Below are 17,014 nucleotides of genomic sequence, written 5' to 3'. Positions count from 1 at the left end.
CTGATAGAGCCTGCAGGCAGACGCTGCTGTGAGGGCAGGAGACTTGCAGCCATCCTGTCCCCGCTCGGGAGTCACAGCCCTTCACCCACTTTGAAGCAAACTGAGGCCAGTTAGGCTCCGCTGGTGCTGGGAGATGGACCTGCCCCTGGGCAGGGGCTGCAGCTGGGGACAGTAATTAACAGACAGGGGTCATGGTTTCTAAAACCTTTCTAGTTTTAAAAGCACATCTATCTGAAACTTTCATTCCTGCCATAGGCAAGGGAAATCGTATTTGCAGTCATGCTAACCAGAGCTGGTCAACTATTTGTTTTCCTTTCCTGAGATCATCTAACACATACTTTAAAAAATGCCTCAGCCTGTTTGAAACTATGTAAGCTACAGCATGTTAACGCGTTTTCCAACATACCCTCGTCTCTGATGTTAGATACGGGTAAGGCACGGGGTGGCTGGCACTTATTTTCCAGCACGTCACCTTTTCTAAAAGAGGCTGTGGGGAGATGAAGAGGTTTGCATGAGGTCAGAAGTACCAGCAGCCCCCAGGTGCTCCATACCAAGTTTCCAAGACAAGGTGTCCCGTCCCGTGTGTCGTCGCCCCCCCCCCCCCCCCCCCCCCCCCCCGCCATTTGCTCTGTTTGAACCCTCAGAATTTCCAAGATTGCTGGAAATTAAAAGACCTCTAAAGGATGAAAGCCTGTGGACCTCAGGACAGATAGGAGCTCAAACTGGATGCAGTTTTTTTCAAGAATTATGCAGAATCTGAGCTTTTGTTAGCTGGCCTTCTATTTCCAGAGCAATAGAAACAAGGTGATTTCTGGCTTGGTATTTTTTAAGCTTATTCATTCTCATCAGAGTGTTTTAGCATTAATGTGTTAGCATTGCAACTTTTTAATGTGATGGCACAGAGGGCTTCAAGTTGGCAGAGGTCAGTTCTCAAGGATTTTAGCCTCCAGGAACCTACTAATGGGAGTCACACTGCTAAATCCCTGCATATGGTTTTGAAATTTATTCCATAAAGCCAAAGTCTTTCCAAGCCTTTGTTTCAACTAACATCATTATAAATACTTGAATGACTTTTGGAGATCATGTAGGATATATCACCAGTCAAAATCAGTTAGAAACAAATTGACATGTTCTTGCATCTGGGAAGTACTAGCTTTCCTTGAGTTTTGTTGTTTTCTTTCATTTATAATTAAATTATTTGCTCTAAAAGTTGATTGGTATTGACAAAGAGTACATTTTCTCTACACTGAATGCAATTTTTCCTTTACTTTGTAAGTCAGATGTTATGAAAAATTTACCCCTCTGATACTAAGGTGAAAAAAGATACGTGCTTAATGCTGGTGAGCCCGTATCTGTTAAAGAGCACAGAGCTGCAGTCGACCCCTCTGTACCTGACATAGAAGCCGGAGTTCCAGGGAAAGCTTGACTTCCAGAGAAGACCCTAAATAAAAGGTGTTAATGGGGAACTTTTCATAGGAAGGCCTCAAGTGCATTGAAGACAGCAGTGTATAAAATCCATCTCACTCGTAGATGTAGAATAACATATTCAAAGCTCCTAAGTGACCAAGGAGCCCAAGATCTATTAGCTGAAAATCTGAAACTGTTATCCAGCTTTATTGCCAAAATGTAGGGCATTCGTTTTCCTGGATCACTGAGCTAAATGATTTTTCTTAACTCAGACCTAGGGGCAGAAACACAGGCTCTTGACTCCCAGTCCAACGCTCTAATATTTCTCCTTTCTTAAGAAGACAAGAGCTGCAAATAAATTCACGCAAGCCCTTGACACGAAGAGCATGTGTGGAGGAGGGGAGGTAGTCGCACTGCCAAATATTACATACTTAATTCAATTAAGGAGTTAGTGTCTATTTATAGTCAACAGGGATTTAAGGTCACATTCTTCAAATGTGCTCTGAATTCCCCCTGGAGAAGCCCTTCCCTCTCCTAATCCGGGGCTGAGGTGTCTAAAACCTTGTCCATCTTCCCGGAGCCCATGGTTCAGCCTGGCCAGTCTCTATCAGTCTTGCTTCTCTTCTCTGGTGAGGTTATCTGTGCCTGAGCAAACTATTGAATCGACGTCTTTCGCCAAAGGGGTCACAGATTACTTCCAGATGTAGATACATCCTTCTGCTAAAATCGCCACCTACTCCTACCAAGGAGGAGACCTGGTTGCCATCTTTCACTACTGACATCTGCTAGAAGACAACCTTTGGGGGCTGCCCCCGAGCTCGACGTGCTTAAGGAGCTCTCCCAAGTACAGCTAGGCTGGAATTCTCCTTTCACCCAGTGAAATCATCCACGTTGTAACTATGCTTCACCTGGGGGGGTGGGGGGGTGGAGGAGAAGAGCCGAAAGGGGGTTCAGGTTTGTCTTGCCACAGTGGATGGGGCTTGGGAGGGAGTGGGTTTTGGGGGGGGTGGGGGGGGTGTGTTGTGCCCTTCCTAGGTAGGGGCTGTACACGCTGAGGCTGTAAAGTTGGGGGCTAACTTCTGGCTAGTACGATATTAATGGTGTGTTTACCTTTATTCCCCTTCATTTGAAAAATAAGTTCACACGTACGGATGGGAAGTGCCATCTTTTTGCTAAGCTGAGCGTCGTTTCCCTTCGGTGTTTCTCCCTTTCTGAAGGCTGCAGGTCCGGGCTCACTGCCGGGGCTGTGCAGGAGGTTTGTTTCTTGCCTGACACCCGGCTTTCGTGAGCGTGTCACCCCGAGTTAGCACAGTGCTCTCCTCTGCTCTCAGCTTGGTGCTGGAGAGTTACGCTGCTCAGCTGTGTGCCCTGGTTTCTGTGTCGCTCGATGCTAATGTCGTTCTAATTAACTGGAGTTTGGGGAGTTTGTGTTGTGGGTGCTGCTCCCGTGGGGTTTGGTGGTGGTGGGCAGGCATTTGCACAACAGGGGTAGCAGCAGCTGACTCGTCCCCCGGCTCTTCTGCGGCTGTGCCCTGGAGATGTACCAAGTAGCCCTTTGATGTTCTGCATCACCTGCACCAAGGCCCTGCTGTTACTTTTCCAAGCAAGATTTTTTAGGATGAAGGATTTTTTATTATTATTATTTTTTTTCCCCCAAGAAATTGAACTTTTCCATGAAGAAAGAAAATACTACTTTAGAAGGTCTGTTTTTCAGCTCTTGAATTTTTTATATCTATTCACATAACAGCTGAGCCATTCCTCTGTATCAATGTGCCTGGTTCTCAGGGGCAGCAGATCTGTCTTACATTAAACTTTAGTCCTTGTGTTATTTTAACTTAGCCTTTTGGAAGGTGGTTCATTTCTAGTGGCAGGTGTAACAAATCTGTGTTTCCATGCCAGCTCCAGCCCACAGTTCCTGATGATCCTGAGCTGGGCAGAATCAGGCTCTGCTCCTTCCTTCCTTATGGCTGGTACTACCCATTCCTCCGCCGTGAGAACCGACGGTTTCTCATGTTTGTTTCAAAGTGACCCTCCTGAGGATCACCAGACAGCAGCCACTGCGGCAGCGCTGCGCCGTGACATTGATAAACCACAACATATTGTTTAACATATTGTTCCCAGTCCAACATATTGTTCGCATTCATCATGGAAGCAATCAGTACAGACCATTTTATTGCAAACCTGTTTCCTGGTGCTCATCATTAGGTCATTAACCTTAACAATGTCAACATGTTCTCGGTATGCAGTTTAATTGGAGAGCAGTACAGAGCAGTTGCACTGGCTGTACCCCATAGGGGGCATACAGTTTAAGAGTAATAGAAATGCTGTGCCAGCGTGGCACGGACGCTAGCTAAAGCCTAGTCTGGACAGGAGATGCAAATTAAAGAAAAAAGTAGCTGTACCTAGGGGGACCCAAAGAATTTCTCAGCAGAAGCATCATTTCCTGTGAGCACCTGTGCCAGCTGGAGGTATTAATTTTACGGTATCAAATTCCAGGTAGAGTTTTTGTAGGTTTTTTCCCTTGGTGACTTCACCAAGTTCCAAGGAAAAGAGGTGGGCTGTCCAGCGACTTTTGCTACTCTAACTGCAAACACTGATCCTGGCAAGGTTTTCCTCTGAAAGGGCTTATGAAAGAAGCAAAACTCGTGTCTCCTGGGGCTAATTGCTCCCAGGCTACGTGATACCAAGATAGAAATTCAACAAACAACTTGCTTGTGGAGAAGGCTGGTAGGAGCAAGTAAATTCTTCAGGAAGATGTCCTTGTTTGTGGACTAAACTTTGAGGGTAGATCTCTTCTCTTACAAGGCTTGCTTAGTCAGTTATAAAGTATTGTTTCTTTATATGAACTCTGCTTGGTTATTACGGAGATTATCATGACACCACCACCTTTGTTAGTGTAGATCATAGAATGATTTGGGTTGGAAGGGACTTTAAAAATTGTCAAGTTCCAACCCCCCACCGTGGGCAGGGACATCGCCCACCAGCCCAGGCTGCTCCCAGCCCCGTCCAGCCTGGCCTTGGGCACTGCCAGGGATGGGGCACCCACAGCTGCTCTGGGCAGCCTGGGCCAGCGCCTCACCACCCTCACAGTACATAATTTCTTGCTAATATCTAACCTAAATCTATTCTTTAGATGGTCAGACTTTTCAGAGAAAGTCCTGTCTCTTCACGTGTGCTGGTGAACAACCTCACACAACTGGGGCCAGGTCTTGGCAGTGACATTTAGCTCTTCTTATAATGCTATTGAACTGTGATAACCTGTGGTTTTGGTGTTAAGTTTGAAATTTAAGGTATCTGTGGGATGTCAGCTTCCATTTCTTGTTAATTTTTATTAGCAATTAGGTAGATGTGAACATTTCAGCCTTAAGTTCTGCTGGGTTTTGATTGCCCTGCAGCAGTACGTAGGTGGCGTCTAATTACCTGCTGTGCATATGACTAAAGAAAGCATAACCCTCCTCACTGCTCCAGGTGAAACCACAAATTGCTCATAACTGCGAATCCAAGGGCCATGTTTGCTGAGCTACAGGAAAGGAAAAGATGTGGCAGGGAAAGCACAAAGGAGTGGCAGGTTTTCAGGAGGATCTCAGGATGGGCAGCATTTCTGCTTGATGCTTCCATTTCTCTTCCCTTGCTGCCTCCTTTCCTATAAAAAATAGGTCCCTTTTCCTCCCAGCCTGGCCAATTTCTGCTGTCTCATATTTTTGTACTTTAGTGTGGAGCACTGCACTGCCTTGACAGGAAAGTCCAAAGGTCTGATTGACACCCTGTTTCTTCCCCATTACAAAATAAACTAATTTCTTTAGCTTTGCACAATATTCTTCTGAAAACTGATATTGATCTATGCAAGTCTGTAGACTGGGTAATCAATATCCACCAGTTTAGGAAAAATAAATAAATAAAGGGACAGAAAATGATGGATGAGACTACCATTGAGTGCTTTTTGAACTGATGCTGTGTTCGGATTGCTCAGCTGTTAAAAAGGTGGGCTGGGTTTATTTTGTAGCAGCAAACTGATGGGAAAGCTTTCAGATTCCCAACTTCAAATTAACCCAGTTGTTAGGTGTTACGGAATCATTTTAAACCAGTGCCGCTTTCCAGTTTGACTCATATCCGGTTAAAGGCTCGTGAAGAGGGAGAGGCTTCCCTTTCTGCCGCTGTGGCATTTATAAAGTGTAATCAAGCTTAGTGGCTTGACGTTTGTGTATATCTGAGCCTGCCTGCACGGATCAGTCAGAGCCAACTTGGAGGGCAAGAGGAAAGACTTCATCAGCAGGGAAGCACTGGAGTGTTTCAGTCCTAGAAATCCAGAGAAGCTGCTACCTAAATCTTTCTCCAGCTTCACCTCACACTGGACATTGCACAAAGCATGTTCAACCCTAAAATACCGCGTAAAAGGGAGGCAAGTGGGGTGTGGGTGTTCTGGGTGGTTTCCGCATGGGGAAGCATCCAGCTGTAGGGCTGCGTGAATAATACGTGGCGGTTACAGATCAGGAATCTCCCCTTTCACTTGTAAATGCCAGAGTTGGCAATCTTCCTCCAGATATCTGTTGTCCCATCCCATCTTGTGTTCCTTGCTGGCCGGATCTGGTCCCAGAGCAGACCTGGCTAGTCCTGCCTCACTGAGAACTGAGAGTCTGGGATCTGAAAGCCTCTGGAGGAGGGTGAAAGCCACTCCAACCCATGGTGCAGCAAGTTCTTTTCAGCCTCAGCCCACTCTTCTACACCTTTGGGATACTAAGACCTGCTAGGGAGCCAATTACTGTTCTTTAAACCAGTAATCAAAAGGCCAGATAACCAGTTAACGGTCTTACTACAGAGGACAAGGCTAGTCTGAGCTGCCTAAGCCTCCTCGGGAGCAGCAGCTGCAGGGAAGCAGCGGTCCTCTCTGATAGATACAGGTCTTGCAGATGAAGAAGAAACAGGTGCAGTTCAGATGCAGTTTCAAGCAAATGAGAACAGACCAGGAGAGGTGGTGAGGAGGGACAGTTGTATTGATCAGGCTGCAGAGCCTACTGAAATCAAACACAGCTTATTCAAGGAGGTGACCTTATTTCGAAAACTGGTGAAATAGTAGAAGAGTTTGGAGAACTCCGTTTGATGGAAAAGGAGAGGAAATCAGGCCATGCTTTCAAAGCGATGTGTTTTTTCTCTCCCCGTTCATTGAATTTAATTTCTTGAATAGACTTGAGCTGTCATTTCCTGAATGCTCAGGGAGCAGCTGGTCTGAGATTTTGTATGTATTAACAGGGATCAAATAGGATGAGTGTAGCGATGGTATAGCTGGGGGAAGAGAGAAGGGGCTTGAACATGCCACATGCTGCGGAAGGGACACACCAGCCTCCTTGTCCTCCTCAGTCAGTCCATGTAGTTCCCAAACCTGGGTGAATGCCCCGCGGTGCTGTGTGAGCGGTGTGTGCCTTTCCCGTGGGGGAGAGGAGGGGTGTGCAGAGCCAGGCTGTTATCTCACTTGCAGAGGGTCCCCTCCCTGGGAAGGTCAACGTATGGGGCATCCAGCTCCCATGCGTGTTTCATTGCTTTGGGGTGGGAAAGAGCATCTCTACAAGATCATCTAGTGAAAGGCTGTTTTCTGTAGGATCTACTACTTTTCACAGTAACTGGTTTCTCTGTTAAGAAGTTGTGGTGTAACTTTGCAGAACTGCTCTGTTTTTTCTGCGTTAATTCCTATTTGGATCCTTTGAGATGAATCTTTTAGGTTCCCAGAAATTCTTCATCTCTTTGTTATAATTAAACAACTCTCAATGGTCAGAGTAGATCTGTGAGCATGAGGAAGCCTGTCAAATCAATACGAATCATTGCCAGACATAAGCTTAACAAGCCTGACCGGGAAGTACAAAGGGGCCCTCTGTCATTTAAAGAAATAAACAGGAGGCAGAGAACTTAATTGAGCTAAATCAGCTGCTAAGCCTGGCTTGACAACCAGCCTTCTGAGACACCTTCCCATGGCTCCAGCATTTAGCTGAATCAGCACTTTTCCCTTTCCCCTACCAGAAGCCTGGCTTCCCACGGACATCAGCAGAGGAACAGAAAAGACAGACACGCTGCCATCCGGGAGCAACCTTGGCTTGAGGACACGGTGTAGAAGCGATCTGGGTACTTGCAACCACCTGATGGGCAGGCACATGTTTCCGCTGAAGACTGAATCTTGGCAAAGGCATGTCTGTGTGTTTGAACTGACATCAGCTGCCCAAGATTGATGTTTTGAAAGAAAATAGCAGTTGTAAGTGAAAAAGAGTCGGCCAGCTGGCTGATGCCAACTGTGATAAAGAGAAGGGATTGGGAGGGAGATGGAAGTTGAGAAGGTGAATGGGGGAAACGACAGGGCAGAAACCAGGGACTCAGGTTCTGCCTCTGGCTCCTTCCCTGCCCTTGCCAGGGTGATCAAGCTGAATAAATGTTTTCGAGTTTAACAAACAAAGGAGTGTTTTAGGCATTGAGTTCTAAAAAATGAAGTCTTGCACCATCCAGGTCTTCCGAGAGAAAGCATGTTGTCAGTCTCATCCCTACACTGTTTCTCATCCTGACGTGGCAATAACACTTTCTGACTATTGAGTTTCTATCAAGCGATGCCAAAAGTATACTTGTAACAAGAAAGACTCTTAAGTCTTTCAGATAAGTCCTGGGCCAACTGTTTTAACTAACGTCTTTTAGAGGAACTGTAGTGGGGTCCTGACGAACAGTAGACAGGCATCGCAGGGAGTCTGATAGTTTGGTTATTTCTGAGTGCCTCGGCGTGCCTAGCTGTGTGCTGAGCAGCTACGCAAAGTCTCACAGTTTTGGGATTGGGGATGCATACCAGATCTCGCTTCAGGTTGTGCATTCCAGACACCTGACCTGATCCCACTTCGGGGTGGCTGGTTATGTAGACCTGGAATTAGCTGAAGTATCTATACATTGCAGGTTCAGGAAGAGCACAGCTGGCCATTTTGATTTGTATATGTTTATGTAAATGCCTCATAAAATATGCCCCGTTGGGACAAGCCAACGTCACGCATCATAAAGATGAGCTCCTGTAATGGCTTCTTTACAACGACATTTGCAAGGTAGTGCAAAAAATATGCCTGTGTTTATAGGAAATTAATTTCTGCCCCTTCAGTGATCAGACCTGAGCAAGCAAAAGAGCTGAGTTATCCCAGTTGCTTCACTCTGGCAGAGAACTGCTCTTCGGTGCCTCCTGCAGTGTAATCCGGTGGGGATGTTTAATCAGAAAACCTTAAAGCAGCGAGGTCCCCATCCAGCAAGTCCCGTGCTCATGCAGCAAGCAGTCCTTCCTCAGCAAAGCACTAAATCACACCCTTAATTTTACACCTGTGCCAGACTCACAATACTGGACTGGATTCAAGGAGGTGTATACATCTTTTGCTGAAGAAGAATGCATTTTTGCCTTTGGGCTTAAATTAGCATACAAAGAATGAAATGCCTTATGAGGCAGATCAGCAAGGTTATTTAAAACATAAAACAACCCAGGCATGACAGGACCTACCAAAGGAGGAAGAGTTAGTGCCTATAGATGGTGCCCTGCAAGCTCCCTTTATGGGTGAAGTTCATGCTGATCCCAGTTTTGTGCAGCACCCCGAAATCCTTATGGCTCAGTGCTGCTCCTGTTGCAGAGAAGGACTTCATGGCTTTGCTAGGAGTGAACCTAGGGGAGTTCTGCAGAAAGCAGTTGGATTTTGGAGGAGTCTTTCGCTGAGTCTTGGCCTTCAGGTAAGATTTTTGTAGCAGGAATGTAACTGCTGAATGCTGTGGGTGATCAAAGCCTGAGCTATCTGATTCTGTAGGGCTTCTTCTTGAGAGCTGGAAAAAGTAGGTGGAATCCTTGTTTAAACTGAAGCCAGCTGGAAATCTGTCTATAAATTCATTAAACATAGGCTTTCCTCCTGAAATCTATTGTAAAACACAATCAATACATTTTTATTATTTTAAGATTCTGGCAGAGGGGAGTGTGGCTGCAAGGGGCAGATCCGCTCCCCAGCCACACCAGTTCATCTTAGCTCGGTCCTAACCAAGGCACTTCTGCAGCTGGGCTGCCCTGCTTCGGGCGTTGTGTGCACATGAAATCTGTTTTGCAACAGAAGCAAACCCCTGTGTAGTTCTTGCCAATGAAAGTATGGCTTGCATCTGTGCCCTTGTAGCCAAAGATTAATCCTGCAAGAGATAAAGAGCGGCAGATATGGGCAGCTGTTCAAATTAAGTGTTTTGTCTATATGTATCCACCCTACCGTGTGTGTTAAATCTAGCCTTGGCCATTGCAGCTCATCTAGGCGAGTCAATGAAAGAGAAGTCTGTTTCCTTGTACGTATGTCCCCCTTAAAATTTGAGGAGTTTCCCTGACAGAGTGATGCATAGTTATAGGCTCAGTAAAAGGTAGAATGATTTATGGCATACACGCTGTAAATCAATAAAAAGAATCAGAGACATTGACAGCATGTTCACAGCCCATTTCTTTAAATGGAAGGCACTTTTCTATCCTTCCCATTTCAGACTGGTTGGCACACGGGGAGGTTTCTGCCACTAACAAGTGCTAAGAGAGTCTTTATAAAGCTTGTAAAACCTACACCTTACACAATACTTCTCCTTATGTGCCCTTTCTTGCTGTATCATCATTTCCAGTCTTAGGAAGTACCATGTCCTCCACCCTGGCTCATGTGATACCTTCTCCTGTGGGGTGTATGAACAAAATAAATAAAAAATCTGCTGGTTTTTAATCCACTCCATACCAGTTCTCTGACTTTCCAGCCTTGGTATAGATCCTAACTAAACTCTGTTTGGCTAGTGTGACCCTTGGTGTGAGGTAGGGGATGTGCTGCAAGTCCTGGGAGTAGCAGGTAAGGGCATCTCCCCGGCCAGCGAGGCTGTGCTGCTGCCCGTGAGGTTCAGGGGGTGCAGCACGGATTTGGCAGGGAAAGGGGGTGCTGTGTACGCAGAGCTCTTCACACGGGTGCTGGTCCCCAGCCCTGGTGCCCCAAGCCTGGCTGAGTGGCTGTAGGGCTCGGGGCTGTGCAGGCCAGCTTGCCCGCGGGGGAAGGTGGGGATGGGGAGCTGGGTGCCAGCCAAGTACAACTTCCTTTATTTACATATAGATACTAGTCCTGGAACATGTTTAACTGCTTTGTTGAAATGGGCCATAAATGGGCTATAAAAGTTAGCCATTTAAGTCTGAACAAGCATTAAGAGACTCTTCAGTGGTAGATGGGTTATAAATAGTGCACGGTCGAGCCACACTTCAACAAATGCCGGGTTACTGGCTGCTGAAGGAGCCCTCTCCAAACATCCACCATCTGCTCTTCCCAAGGGCAGCCGCATAACAAACCAGGACAATTGCGTAGGGTTTCTTCAGCCAGCTTCCTAAGGCTTGTCTAAGCTCTTAAGCAGCAGTCAACAAGGTGTTAAAAGTTACAGGCTAAAAGGCAGTGTCTTACGGAAAATCAGATTTTTCATTAAAACCCCCATTTAAAGGCGACCTGTATTACAGGTGTGCCTATCCCTCGGGAGCACAGCCTGCGCTGAGATATACCTGGGATAAGCTGGCGACTTTCCTGAGTCAGGCCAAAATGGCAATTTCAGCAGCTTAAGGCAGTTTAATGTCTCCCTCCTTTCTTTTGATGGGAGAACAGGAGACATGCCTTGCGCAATCAGCATTATCTATGGGTTTGCAGCCCTGCATACTGCAACCAACACCTCATCTAGTGTGCAAAAGTAAATGAAAAAGCAGCAGTGATTCTAATTATTGTATGCTAATTGGGCTGCATTCAGGCTTCATTGGTGATGCTATTATGCTGCAAGAAAACAATGGCAGCATATGTACTTACCTTGCTCTACTTATCCTATGATTATTCTCTGTTAGTAGAGAAATGTACTGAAAGTATCAGCCTGCACACAAATTAGTCCATGAAATGGACCGCTGGAAGTTCAGCCCTTGAGCACATTTATTCTCTCTTGTTTTGCAGCGAATGCAGCATCGTGGATGCCACAGCAACCTTAAGCTCTTGTATCTTGTGTTGGGTGACGTGCGGAATCGAACTGTACAACTGGAGGAGTTACAAAGCAGGTATGTTTATTGAGGCGCTGGGTGTGAGGGGGGGTCGCTCCTCCTAACTTGCACACCGTTTCAACAAGCGGCCTGATATTTGTTACACAAAGTCATTTACATACATAAGGTTTCTGAACATTCAGAATCTCCTCCCTCTGGCACCTCTTCAAGATGTCCTTTTCATCTTCCTGGTACCTGAAGTCCCTGTTTATCTTTGCATTCATTAGCAGTCTTTATTATTTAGTTTCCGTTATCTTAAAACATCTGCTTGCTAACTATTAGTCCTTATTGTCCACTCTAAACATGTCAAGCTAATACATGCCCACTGGGCTGGTTTTAATCTATATCAGCATGATCCCCGGGTGGGGATCTTTGGGGTGGGGGCCATTTGAGTAGGAGGTCGCTGATCTATTACTACCACAGTTATTTTACCCCAGTTTGTGTTCTTTTAGCAGTTAGCCTGTCCTCATCAGAAGGCTCCTTATTTACATTCTTGTTGACCTCATCTACCAACTGTACCAACTGTCCCTTCTCCAAGTGCCAAGTGCTGAGCTCCTGCCCTTCCTGCTTTCTGTTGTCTATGCAGCTTCTGTCTGCAGCAGTTTTAGGGTTTTTTTTCACTATATCACAAGCATTGCTTGTAATAGCATTTCCAGTCTTGTGTTTCCTCCCAAGAAAATGCTTTTGTATTCCCACCCAATCCATCCTGATGTCCTTACCTGATAGGATCTCCAGAGCAAAGTTTGGCCGTGGCAGCCTGGGGGAGCATCACCCTTGCAAGGTGCACCCCACGCACTCGGTGCCAGTGCTTGCTTGCCGATTAGCTCTAGGCTGATTTTGATAAGGGAGAGGGGTGCATGCTGTGCTGTGTTACTCACTGACTGCTACTTTGGTTACAAGAGCATAACTTGGTTTTTACTGTAAACTGGACCGAGACATTTGCATGTTGTTTTTTACAGTAGTAGCTAATATGTTGAAAGCTGCCGGAGTCATTACAAAATCATCAGTGCTCGTTCCAGTGTGATACATCCTGTTTGTCTAGCTGGCTGTTTCGCTACCCTATGTATTGAAGCTGGCTGAGTATCTTTTTCAGTGATGTTTTGCTTATTTATTCAAGAACAAGTTCATCAAAATTCAGCCAAGCTCTCTGTCCTCAGCATACACAAATCTAATCTCGTGTTTTGAACACACCCATCACAATAGCAACTGAATGCAAAATTGAATGCGATTCAAAAACTGAATGCGAACTTGATAGGAGCGATGGAAAATTCTGCCTCCCTGCCAATCCATCCCAGGTATTACTCTGCAGTATTGCCATGGCCTCTGAGAGGTGAAGGCACCATTTTTCCCTTTAAGCCACCAACTTCGCCTAGTAAGTCAAACTAAGCTCAAACGCTAGTCCCCGAGGAGTTTCTAGCAGGTGCCTGTCTCAGGGCCCATCAACAAGTAAAGTGGTCATGATGTCATGTACAATATTGTGGTCTCATCAGGGAGACTGATTTGTGTTGCATTAAGCAAGACAGAGTTGCTAATCTCCACTGAGGTTTACATGGGAAAATTTAAAGCCTATTCCAGTATATTAAATGAGGCTGAAAAGCTTCGATCAATAATTTCCCTTGTATGAAAAATAAGAGATGAAAATGATGGTAGATTGATTCAAAATACTTAATGCCAGATACTAGCTGATGGAAGTACCTTGTAAATAGCATTTTGTACAGTTGCCAATGAATTAGTCTAAATTGTGAGGGTGATTGAAATGTATTTTATAATGTTCATCTCCACTTTAGTGGCCATTTACAAAATTTAGAAGAATATGAAATCCCCAAAGAGTAAGTGAGCAGCCAGCAAAAAACCAGAGTAGCTAGTAGTGGTAGTTTGCAAATGAGATCTTGGAGTACTTTATAAGACAAAAAGCCAGAGTTCTTTACAAGGAAGAAGAATCAGTGCTAGTAGCATTTTAAATTTTAAAATGTGTTTTCTAAGTACCTCTTTTTTCATCAACCCTCTCTTTTACATGGAGATTATGATCTTTGATGTGGAAAGTGAAATGGATGTTTTTTTAAAAAAGAAGTTAATTTGGTAATAAAAGAACACTGCCTTCCCTGAACAGCCCTAAGCTCAACTGGGGCATTTTGTAGGGCCACGTTGTGTCTCATTGCACTGATTTCTGCAGGGAATTAGGAGAACTGTGCGGCTTAGCTGGTCACTGGGGCGGGTGGTGACCCTGGACAGTGGTTTGATGGCTCCTGGGGACAGCCCAAGGTCACAGCTAGAAGAGGGTGCCCAGAGACCTTCGGGATTGAGACCAGCCACATAGTCTGTCGCAGCCTGCCTCTCCCTGTCCGTTCGGAATTGCACTGCAGCCCTTCTCTCCTTCCTCTGAAGTTTCTTCTGGTTCCCAGTTGCTCTGTGAGTCATCCCAGGGCTGGTCCCACCAGTGCTTGGGAAGGCCACAGTGCAGGTCTACCACGGCCATGCTTCTTCCATGTCGTCAGAGATAACGAACAGCAGGAGAATCCAGCAGGAGTTGCTCCAGAAAGATCCATCCATGTTGCAACCACTTGGGAACTTGGCTTTCATTCCAAAGTGAGAGAGAGCACCCATTCTTGCTTGTGTGCTTTACTTAGTGGGTACGGAGTCATTAGGGAAAGGGCTCTGCGCCCTGCAAATCTGGGCCCTAACCATGCTGAGAACTTTATTTTGTGATGATTTTTGGCTGCTTTAATGCATCGTGGCACTGTGGTACTGATATTGGAGCTGATTCTCTGCTAGCTGAAGCCAAGACTTTCTGCAGACAGATCCCACCCAAGCTGTTCAGATGGCACGTGAGTGATGCCCAGGCTGCCTTTACGGCGTTCACTCCCCCTTTTTGTCCCCAGGCTGTGGACCCTGAGGTTCCCACCTCTGTGTGGGGCTCTGCCAAAGTCTGCTTGGGCTGGGAGCTGCTTTTTGATCTTCGTAATGAATTTGTTGGGAAAGTCGCTGATTCAAAGACATCTCGGGTGGCGCTGGTATTTTTAGCAAAGCATTTTAGGTGCACTCCCACCTTCCTGTCCGTGATTGTATAATCTGGAAGTGAAGGACAGCGTGCAGCTACTGTGCTGTAACAGGAATGGCGAGTGATGAATTTTGCCCTTTCCCTTGCTGTGTTTTATTGGAACAGGAAGGAGATGCAACAGCGAGGGGCTGTGGAGCACCCACAGGGTTATGCTGATCACTAGTGCCAAAGAAAAAGTGCTAGAGAAGTAACACCTTCCTGCGGGTAACAGGAAAACAGCATTTTTCCTCGTGATTCAGTACTCGGTCCACAGGATTTTTGCCAGAAATAGGTCTTTCTATTTATAAATTGTTGTTCTACCAAGTCACAATTTTTAATTTGTGGCCTCAAGGATTTTAATTTTCCCCTTATGAGGCGAGTCTTAACTAAACCGTATTCCACCAGCACTACCCAAGCTGCTGCCAAACCTGCTCCCAGTGCCTCAGCCTCGGTCTTTGCAGGGAAGAGGGGAGTTGGGGTTGGGGCAGGACTGAGCCCCTCAAAGGCCCCGTGGTAGCTGGAAGTGACCACCAGCAGTGGTCCTTTCTTCACTTGTGGGCTTTTCTGCTGCACTCGGAGCCTGTCGTGCTGACCTGTGTGGCCAGGACATGCTGCCATTGCTTTTGCTCGGTTCCTGTTCCGTGTGCGCCCATGGGAGACGGCGGCTCAGTTCTTATTCTGCCTCTCCTGCCAGAGACTCATTAACGACCTGGCAATCAGCAAAACCCATACAAGCCCCCGAATGACTGGCAGCCCCCCACAGTTGAAGTCTGAGCTATTAATATAGATGAAGGTGAGCAGGACAAACAGATTTATCTTGGATCCCAGACCTTTGGTTGGAAAAGCACGATCTCCTGCCTCCCACCCGAACGTGTTTAATCTAAAGCTCTTACCTGAGCCCTTTGCCTCCCGCTTTGGAGCCTGTTGGGTTACCAGCTCCACACCTCTGTGCGAGTGGAGGGGATGTAAACCCATATGTGTAAACACTGTGAGTGGAGGGGATGCAAACTCATATGTGTAAATACTGTGAGTGGAGGGGATGCAAACCCATATGCATAAATACTGTGCGGTTCTGAGTGGGGGACTGAGGAGACTTGACATTGGGTACCCTCTGGGTCCTGAGCAATCAGTAGCCTTTCCCTCACGGACTTGGTTTTTGCTATGTCCAGGCATCTTGCCTACCCAGCTGCTTGTTTTCATGAAATTCATAAATGTATCTATACACACGAACACTTCTTTGGGGCTTTCATTCTTCGGTCAGGCGTCTCTGAAATCAGCTGTGGGGTTCAAAATGTGCCTGGGGAAAAGGGAACGTTTCTGCCATTCCTGAGGCAGCATCAGGTTGGAGGGGACTTTTTTCTTTAAAAGCTGAGTTAAAAAGAAAAAGGACTGAAAGGTTTAAAAAACCCCAAGTCCTCTCGCCAAAAGAAAGCCGGCAAGTGTAGGGTTAACTGTTGTATCCATTAAATTTCTTTTTTTTCCCCATATTGCTAGTTTTTTTGGGAAAAGTTAGGGACAGAATTAAACATAAGAATGGATCTTGAAGTCAGGATCTATATTTTAAATCCCTTCCAGGTTTGGGCTGTTGTGGGGGTTTTCATTTTAACTCATTATAAACGAGTGGCAAGCTTTTTTTTAGCCAGTGTTGATGCTGTAAGTACAGAGATTCAAAGGGGATATTTCTTCAAAAATCTCACTTTGAGTTAAAAAACACAGTAAGGTTCTGCGTAAGTTCTCCATATGTTTTCTTGATGTAAGAAACTTGTGATGAAAGTGAAGAGACTCGTGTTTTCTCTCTGGCACTGCTTGCTATGTTTCAAAATCCTGTTTGGTATTTGCAACTGCACACTTAAAATAGGCTCTTTGTGTTCATTTGTAATTTTTCTTGCAGGTTATTAAAGGTAATAAAGTATTGTGGAATGCATTTCTAAAAGCTAGGTGCACTGTAGGAGCTTTTGAAATATTTATTAACGTTTCTGCATGTTCCTTGCAGAGGAGAAGCAGGTGAGGATTAATGTACATCACTTGGGACGTCTGGCCTGACCGAACACATTTAGTTCATCTGAATGCTGAGCTGCATCCTTGGTATTTCCCAGGACTTGGGATCCTGATTCAAAGTTTACTGAAGACATTTGCCCAGCAATAGAGGTCTTGATATAAATCCACACGGCTCCGACCTCGGACGGGACCGCCAGAGCGTTGCTGGTTCAGCAGACAAGGCTGGGATGGTGAACGTTGCCCTCCCTGCTGCGCAGAGCTGGGCTGTGTCTTTGCAAATAAAAACCCGGTGCAGTGGGTGTGCAGCAGGAGAAGTGGAGGATGGTGTTTCTGTGGGCATCAAGCAATGACCCCTTTGAAACATAACAAACGTCTGTCCCTGCATCCCAGCACTGGGAAGAAATAAGTGGATAGCTGCAGATGTTGCTGCGGCAGAGGAAGAGGGGCAGAAGCAGGAGGAATAAGAGGTATACTTCACTGCCGTTGCTCTAAACAGCAAACAAATAAGCACTAATCCGTAA

The 17,014-nt window shown here is 46.0% G+C and overlaps 1 long non-coding RNA gene across 1 annotated transcript in view; it reads left to right on the top strand.

Moving 5' to 3' along the window:
* The window catches only part of LOC114011895 (uncharacterized), a 317,148-nt gene that overhangs the window by 252,446 nt on the left and 47,688 nt on the right, over positions 1–17,014 (top strand). Inside the window, exons 17-19 of the long non-coding RNA XR_008745696.1 lie at positions 7,417–7,645; positions 11,376–11,476; positions 16,489–16,960. This is a non-coding gene — a long non-coding RNA (uncharacterized LOC114011895). The remainder of the gene's footprint in view (positions 1–7,416; positions 7,646–11,375; positions 11,477–16,488; positions 16,961–17,014) is intronic.

Source organism: Falco peregrinus, chromosome 2, assembly GCF_023634155.1.
Source record: "Falco peregrinus isolate bFalPer1 chromosome 2, bFalPer1.pri, whole genome shotgun sequence".
Taxonomy (NCBI): domain Eukaryota; kingdom Metazoa; phylum Chordata; class Aves; order Falconiformes; family Falconidae; genus Falco; species Falco peregrinus.
The sequence above is the reverse complement of the archived record's forward strand: the minus strand, read 5'-3'. Positions and strand labels throughout refer to the sequence as shown.